At 51.2% G+C, this 8425-nt stretch overlaps 1 long non-coding RNA gene across 1 annotated transcript; it reads left to right on the plus strand.

Moving 5' to 3' along the window:
- The first annotated feature begins 3563 nt into the window (after window positions 1–3563).
- On the plus strand, window positions 3564–4361 carry LOC114082079 (uncharacterized). The gene is made up of 3 exons (XR_011705657.1): window positions 3564–3578; window positions 3701–3961; window positions 4047–4361. It is a non-coding gene; the product is annotated as an uncharacterized lncRNA (long non-coding RNA).
- Window positions 4362–8425: the final 4064 nt, after the last annotated feature.

The following is an 8425-nucleotide window of genomic DNA, read 5'->3' on the forward strand; positions in this document are numbered from 1 at the left end:
TGTGAGTAAAGGTGATTTTCTGGTATTGCATGTTGGCCATGAGCTCAGGGTGAATGAGTCACAAATTTGATCTTACAGAAAGAGGCAGAGAAATCAGCTGATCTGAGCTTGAGGGTGCTCTGGGAACTGGTCACTGACCCTAACTGGGCATGTGGCCCTGGTGACATCTGGACTGACCAGATTATTGGGTTCCTCCAGTGAAAATACAGAAGTGCCACCAACGGTATCTCTTGGAGTTGAGGCTGAAGTGTGCATGGCCAGGCTGCTCAGGGTGAGGAGATGAGAAACCTTCCCTGGATGGAGCTGCTGGTCTCACACATGCCAGAAGGTGAGGCAGGTGCAAAGCCTGAGCATGGGGGTTCAGCACCTTCTGGGGACAGGAATAATGTGGCAGGATTTTCTCTAATTTCTTGCAAGTGCTGCATAGGAGGTGGTAGGTGATGGAGCAGGTTGTGAGTTTACATGGAACTGACTAGTTTACAAGGACCCCTATGACCCAAGGTGTGGTTTCAGGGATGAATCTGTGACCAGAGGCCAGCAGGAACCAGGCCTGTGTGTCCCTGGGAGCAGCAGGTTAGCACCCAGTAACAGAATGTCTGCAGTGACCTTGGGGATTGGAAGTCCCCACATAACGAGGTTGGACTGCACAGTGTTGTGGGTGTTACACTCACACAAGAGGCAGAAACCATCTTTCTTCCCTTCATTTTACCATGAATTACATACAGAAGTTTATTGATCTCTCTCAGAACTCATGTGTCCCCATCCTGCTGATGGACAGCTCAGCGGTTTTCTCTGAAGGACACTTTCCTGGTGCCTGGGTGGACAGCTCAGGATGCGTCCTCTCCTGCACACATCTGTGGATGCACTCGTCAGGTGGACAGGCCACATCAGAGAGTGGAGGGAGGGGAGTGTGCACAGACCAGGCAGCTCTGTCCTCCTGAGGCCCCTGGCTCTCCTCTCTGCTGTGTCACCCCAGGGCTTGCTGTGACCCTGACTCTCAGCAAGGTGAGCACCTGAGCTGTGCTTGAGAAACCTTAGTACTCACTGGTCCAGGATGTGATGGACAAGGTCCTCAGCTCTGCCACCTGGTTCCATCATTGGGAGGAGCAATCTCGACCTCCACCCCATGCTGAAGGCACCACTCTTCACCACAGCAGGATACAGCACCCACCTGTGCCCTCAGCAGGAGCAGGGGAGCCTGAGTAATCATGGAATACTACTCAGACAGGAACAATGGAGGGCTCTCATTTGGGACAACACAGGTGACCCGAGGACACTGCACTCATTGACATAAGCCAGGCACAGAAAGACAGGAACCATTGCCCAAATTATAGCTCTGATCTAATGTTTCCCAGAGGTGCACAGAGGAGAAGGAGGCTAGCAGGGCCTGGGGCAGTAGCCCTGGGAGAGGCTGGTCAGAGTGGGGCTCACTTCTGATGAGCAGGAGGAGAACCTCCAAGACAGAGGCTCTGCAGGAGGGTTTGGTGAGCCACCACCTACTGTGCACCTGCAGCAGTGCTGCGAGAGCAGGCTTTGATTTCTCACCATGGAATGGTGGAAATCAGAGCTGCAGCACCTGCTAATACCTGGATCAGCCTTTCCACCACGGGTGCCCATCGGGAACCTTCATCCTAGGTGAAGGGTTTCCAGGGGCCCTGCTCTGCCCTCTGTGGGCTTTATTAGAATTACATTTAAATAGTGATGGCAGCAGACACTGAGACCCAGGGTTTAGTGCCCTCCTTGTTTGCAGTGTTCTCTTTGGAGCATGGTGAATGCGTTAACTCAGAGTACCCGGCCATGACCTCAGGTCAGAAGATTGAGCTTCATAAGACTGTGGAGTTAATAGTTGACAGAAGGAGGCACATGAGGTCCATTAGCATGATGGGCTTCTCCCACCTGTCAAGTGGAGCACTGAAGTGTCCCCCCTGCTGTGGAGACAGTGTGGGCAAAGAGGGCCTGGGCGAAGGAGCTGTCCAGGCCACCCCTCCAGAGGGCTCTGACATGGCCCTTAAGGTCATGACTCACAGTGTCCTAGTAATACAACCAGGAAGCACTGAGGTGGGGCCTGGGTTGTGGGGCGCTGCAGGAACTGACAAGGGGAACAGACGCAGCACCTCAGGGCCCTGGCTCAGTCTCTGCACTGAGCACATGAGGTCTGGTTTCCCTTGATGGCCCCTGACCTCACATGGGAGCCCACAGAGGGCAGCACCAGGGATTCAGGAGAGGACAGGCCCCAGGTGGGTGCCCACCTGCAGGAGGACCCTCCTCAGGCAGCACACTGAGCTGTGCCCAGGAACGGGCTGGGTACCAGGAGCATGGCTCATGCTGCTCAGGAAAGGACCCCACAGGTACCATGGAGATGTGCAGAGATAAGGAAAGGACTGGGCACTGCGGCTGGTCAGACGTTCCCTTACTCCAAAGAACGGGGTCTTCTCCTAAGCCCACTGCTGAGAGGGACCCTCGGTTTTATTGGCAGCATTTTGACTGCTCAGCTGTGAACCCCATCTTCCCTGGGGCAGGAGTGTCCCCAACATTCCCTCCACCCTCCCTCCTGAGGATGGTGGAGAATGGGCACTGCTCCTGGGACCAGAGCAGGGCTGGCCCCTGGGTCTGCAGACGCATTTCCAAGTGAGACGTGTGGGGAGGATGGGGCTGGAATCTGACAGGCAGGTGGCTGTCACTGCTGAGGGTTCAGACAGCAGCATCCTGGGCCTGGGCTGCTCTACACTGCCACCTCCGTCCAGCACAGGCAGCTGAACTGAAGTCACTGTGTGAATTTGGGGTGACACAAAGTACCACACAGACACAGAATACCTTTTATAAGCTTCATGATGGCTTTCTCCATCTCCCAGCCTCAGGCTCCCCAAAAGGGGGACATGAGAAGGTCACAAGAGGCTGACAGGAGAGAGGGGGCACGTTCAGAAGTGGGCTTTTATTTTGGGTGATGCTGTGTCTTAGAATTTTCTATCTGAAAAAGGCAGAAGGGGCAGGATTACAAAGGAACAGGTGAGTGTGACTCAACCCCAGCAGGTGACACCTACTCCTGGAGCCACACCCTGGTATCCCAGCTGGGGGAGCACCCAAGTTACTGGACCTGGCACTACCCTGCCCGCCTCAATGCAATAACTGTTCAGAACCTGGAGCATCAGGACTTAAGGAGGTTCATCAAGGGTGGCTTCCCTCACTAATGGCTCTCCTCACCTGGGACCTGCACTGAGCTGATCCTTTGGAATTCAGGGAAACCTCTGCAGATGAAGAGGGAGCTGGACATAGAGAGGAAGTCACATGTCAGGTTCAAAGCTCCTCTGGGGACAGCCACTTAGACAGTCTGTCTCCTCCTCTTCCCAAATGCTCTCCATCATTAGTTGCATCCAGTCTCCCTGCTGGTGCTGATGTGTCCTGGATTACAGGACATTTAGAAGATGAGGAAGGCTGTACCTATGTCACACAACCAACATGACAGTGTCACAAGTTCTCCAGGAACAGAAGGATCATGTCATAGTAGCAGGCAGTGGGAGAAAAAGCAGTGTGCTGGACTCAGAACTGAGCACTCAGCACCCAGAGCCTGAGAGGGTGTGGTGAGTGAGACTGGGCACCAGGAAGGGAGCAGGGTCCTGAGGAAGGTGCTAGGCTCAGGAGGGTGGGCTCCTCCTCTGACAGCCTTCCAGCACCCCTGAAACCACCTGCTCTCCTCTCACAGGTAAAGCTCCACCTGGGTTCAAGACAGGGACACATCTCAGGAGCACAGAGGACCTGGGCAGCCCGATCCCAGCCTCTCCAGATATCAGAAGAGCCTCACCCACATGCAAATTCCTCCTCCTGCTCTGGGTTCAAAGGCCCTCTGGGCTGTGGGAGCTCCCAGCTCTCTGCTCAGACAGGGCTGAGGTCTCTGGGAAGGCAGGTGTGGTCTAGAAGATGAGGCTGCTGGGTCTTGTCCTGTGCCTGGTCACAGCTCCCCAAGGTGAGTGTCCCCAGTGTCAGACCTGGGTCCATGGGGAGGTTTTGACTACAAGTGACTAACAGGGTGTGACTGTCCTTGTCACCAGGTGTCCTGTGCCAGGTGCAGCTGCAGGAGTCAGGAACTGGCCTGGTGAAGCCCTCACAGACCCTGTCTCTCACCTGTGCTGTCTCTGGTTACTCCATCACAACCAGTGGTTATGACTGGAGCTGGATTCGTCAGTCCCCAGGGAAGGGGCTAGAGTGGATAGGGTACATAAGTTATAGTGGTGGTACTAACTACAGCCCATCCCTCAAGAGCCGAGTGTCCATCTCCAGAGACACGTCCAAGAACCAGTTCTCCCTGCAGCTGAACTCCCTGACCACTGAGGACACAGCCACCTATTACTGTGCCAGAGCCACAGTGAGGGGACCTCAGTGTGAGCCCAGACACAAACCTCCTGCAGGGTGCCCAGGGCCAGCAGGGGGTGCTCTGCACACAGGAGTCAGGTCTTCCCAGAAGCAGCTGCAGTGTGACATTGTAGTGCCATCCCCTCCCCACAAAAAATCTTCATGAAGTTTCTCCAGAGACCTCCCCATGACTGTTCTTAGACCATCAGCAAGAACTTCTGCACAGAGCATTCAGGCTGAGGTGAGGAGCAGACGCAGGATGTGATCACAAAGTAACCCAGGGCCTTCACAGAGGCTTTGCCTTTCCATGGACACTAGTCAGGTCCTGTGGAACCAGCAGGCTGGAGGGAAGGGAAGGGGACCCTCCCTGTCCTGGGCACTGATATTGCAGAGTGTCCTTGATTTTGCATACAGGCCTGGGTTCTACTGTTCTGGAAAATTCTGCTTCTCCGTGGACTTCTGCAGATGCTGAGCCCCTCAGCCCCTCCCCTACTCACTGGGTATTAATTCCTAAAACTTTCTGAACTCGGGGTTCAGAGGGATTGATGGACTGTGGTGAAAGCCCCCCTTCTGAACATGGCTGCAGCCAATAAACCTGCTTCCTGCTAATGCCTGGGTGACCAGCCTCCTCTGTCCCACAGCAATATCAAAGCTGACCACTCAAGAGCCCACCACCTCTGCTAAGGAGGACAAAGGCAGCCATCCACTTGGGCAGCATCTGAGGGCCCCAGACACTTAGGGAGGCTGGCCCTGGACTTACCAACATCTGCTCATGGAGAGACTCTGCATTTGTCATGGACACTCATGGGATGCCTCCTTGTCACCTAAAGCCTCAACAATGCCCAACAGCAGCTGCCTTTTAGTCATTCACAAGAACTTTGGATCATGAGTAAAGGATTCTGATACAAGAGGGCACCATTGCCAGCTGCTGTGCTGAGCAGGAATTAAAAGGAAATTCTAGTGAGTTCCAAGAATGGTCTTGGAGACACAGATATGCTCAGACTATCAGGGTTAACAGAGCCACTCTGTCCTCTGCCAGGACTGTTTCCACAGTTCCCAGGACATGACAGGTGAGAACATCACATCCTGGGCCATGGGTTCTGCTCCATTGCAGGGTCTCCCTAAGGAGCTTCTATAGTGAGATTGTGGCTCACAGATTTTACCATAAACCACTGAAGGCAAAGATGAATCCATAGGATGTTAGACTAATGAAGGGCCTTAGAAAGTAAACTGCAGCCCCTTGTTGTACAGGTGAGGAAACCGACTTGTAAGGTATTTGCTCAGAGTTACTTGGTGGCAGGCAGGGCTGGGACAAGGGGCCCAGGATGCCAATTTTTAATTTTGGAGATCTTCTGGTGAGGGGTCTGGGTATTCTAGGTATGTGATCATGCCATTAGCAAACACACAGAGGTTGACTTCTTCTGCTATCTATAACTCCTAGCTGATTTCTCTTGCTGTATTGCTCTTGTTAGAATCTTGAGAACTGTACTGCCTAGGAATGGTGAGAGTGGCTATTCTTGCCTTTTTCTTGATTCTAGAGGAAATGCTTCTGTCTTTCTCCATTCCCTGTGGGGTTGGCCTTGTCATGTGAAGTATTCTGATATTGTGATACTGAAGCCAGAATTAGACAGGCAGATAGGCAAGGGTCACATCCAGAGAATGGAGGAAGTGAAATGCTAATTCCTTCAGAGCCTTTCTTCCAACCTTATCAGGATAACCTGCCCTGCTCCACTGGGTTGCTAAGGCAACCTGTCCCAGGAATTGTCCCTCCCTACAGGGAGTTGTGAAAGGTGTTAATTAATGCATCCTGGGCCTTCTCCATGCTGGATCTCTCCACCTTGGCCCTATGGCCCATCTGCTAATCACCTTTTGGCCAACCCCCTGAGCTTCTCCTGGGCCTAGTCATGTATGCAGGAAGGAGAGAGATAGGGGAAGAGAGCAGGGGAGCAAAGGAAGCCTAGGACACATAAACATGCAAGAACTCTCACTTCCTGAGACAGCAGAATACCAGGTGTGGCCCCTTCTCTGTCCCTGAAGAAGTCTATGTCACCCTGTTTTAAATAAACCCTGCTTTATATGCTTCCTGGGTGTGCTTCTCCATGTTGGGGTGGTGGGAGAAGTGGTCAATGGTAACTGACAGTTTCACTAATACGAAATTTCATAGAAAACAATTCACACTGATCAATGCCTACATAACAAAAGAGAAAGATCCCAAAGAAGCAATCTACTATTTTATCTCAGGATCCTGTAAAGCAGGAAAAAATGAATTTCCAAACCAGTAGAAGAAAAGGAACAGTTAACATTAGAGAAATATTGAATGAAATGAGAAATGAAAATTTCAGTGATTCAATATAACAAAGGATTGTTTGTTTGAAAATATAGACAAGGTTGATCACTCCTCAAACTAACCAAAAGCGTAAGAAAGTAGATTGTAATGAATAAAATAGAGACAAAAAAAGTGGGGTATCCTCAGACATCTCTAAAACCCAGACAAAAATCTAGTTCATTCACAATTCTTTAAGATCAGCATTAAAGACTGGGCTGTCGCGACCCCTTGCCCGCAAGGAAGACGCAACTCAGGAATCTTCTTTCAGCAGTTTATTCAGGTCCCTGATATTTCTTCTTCCTCCTTCGGATGCCCCTCCCAGCCTTAATAAAGCATCCCAAGCCCCAATGCAAAGCTGCCGCGTGGAGCTTTCTCACAGGGTGGTGAAAAATCATGTGCCAACTCTCCCAGATAAGGAGTTGTTTGTCACAGACCACAGCAGAGCCAGCGTCATCTTGTAATGGCGACCATAGTCTGCAGAAACGGCAGAAGCGGCTCACCACAGTTCCCCCTTTTCTGTTTTCTTAAAACAATACAGGCGAGAGTAGAGGTCCTATCCCACTGTGCAGAAGTGGCTGCATAGTATGACTCAGTCCTAAGGAGGCGCCTTCCCCAGATCTGAGGCCATATCAGCCGACGCCCTTTTTCGTGGGGTGGGGCGTGAACTCGTCTAACCCGCATGCAATAGGACATGCTCTCCTTGAGGTCCACGTCAAGGATCACTCAAGTGCAGTGCCTTGCCTCGCATCCTGTATTGTGAGGATGGTAGACGAAGGGGGATAGCTGAGGCTGAACTGTGGCTGTTTATAATAACAAACAAGTTGACAACACCCTGAAAGAAAGGCACGAACTTCAAGAGGATAGAAAAGCACTAGTATGGAAACCCATCTGCGTGCAATGGCAGTAAGGCCGGCAGAGTGCAAGGGCTTTCCAACACTAAGAGAATAACAAGGAAAGTCATGTCGATCCCAGTGCAATGTTATAATAACTTGGGGTGTAACGACCATATCAAAGGTTTACTGCTTAAGATGCGCAAGCCAGACTTGAGGTGAGTTGCCATTTTCTAAAGCTGCAAGAGCTTGTATGATCATAGCCTTATCGTGAGCACTGCGGGCCTTAAGGCAACAGAGAAACCACAAACAGAGGAACATAACGAAACAACACATTGCACCAAAAATGCCTACCCCCACCCACTCTTTGAAGAAGGAAAAAGCAGAAGATATCCAATCGGTGAATTGACCCAAAGTTACGGGATCGACACGGGTACTGTTCAAGACAGCTATCTGGGTTAGTTGAGACTGGATCAAGTCTTCCGCTGCCATGGACCAAGTTCCGGCCAAATATTCACCAATGATGCGGGAGGCATTCCTGGAATCATTAAATCTGACAGAGGTTATGCATAAATGTGCACGTTGGTCAACACAACCCAAAAGCACCAAGTTGGCCAATTCTTCTACCTGAGCTTGGAGTAAATCTATTCTTTGGTTGGCAGCTAAAATCCCCGACAAAATATGTTGATTAATTGAATTTTGAGATTCAAGTATACTGGAAGTTTGTTGAACAACTTCATTAATGGTGGCAGCAGTTTGTACTTGGCTGGCCATGGCCACTCCGGCCATAACCGCTGCAGCAGCAGACACTGCCACAGCTGTCACTATAGCTGCCCTAATTCCAAAATCCCTGCGGACTCTAAGTAGCTCAACAATGGGGAATTTATCTGGGTCCGCAATGACTGGGATTGGGACAAAAGTT

This window comes from Marmota flaviventris, chromosome 2 (genome assembly GCF_047511675.1).
Source record: "Marmota flaviventris isolate mMarFla1 chromosome 2, mMarFla1.hap1, whole genome shotgun sequence".
NCBI lineage: Eukaryota > Metazoa > Chordata > Mammalia > Rodentia > Sciuridae > Marmota > Marmota flaviventris.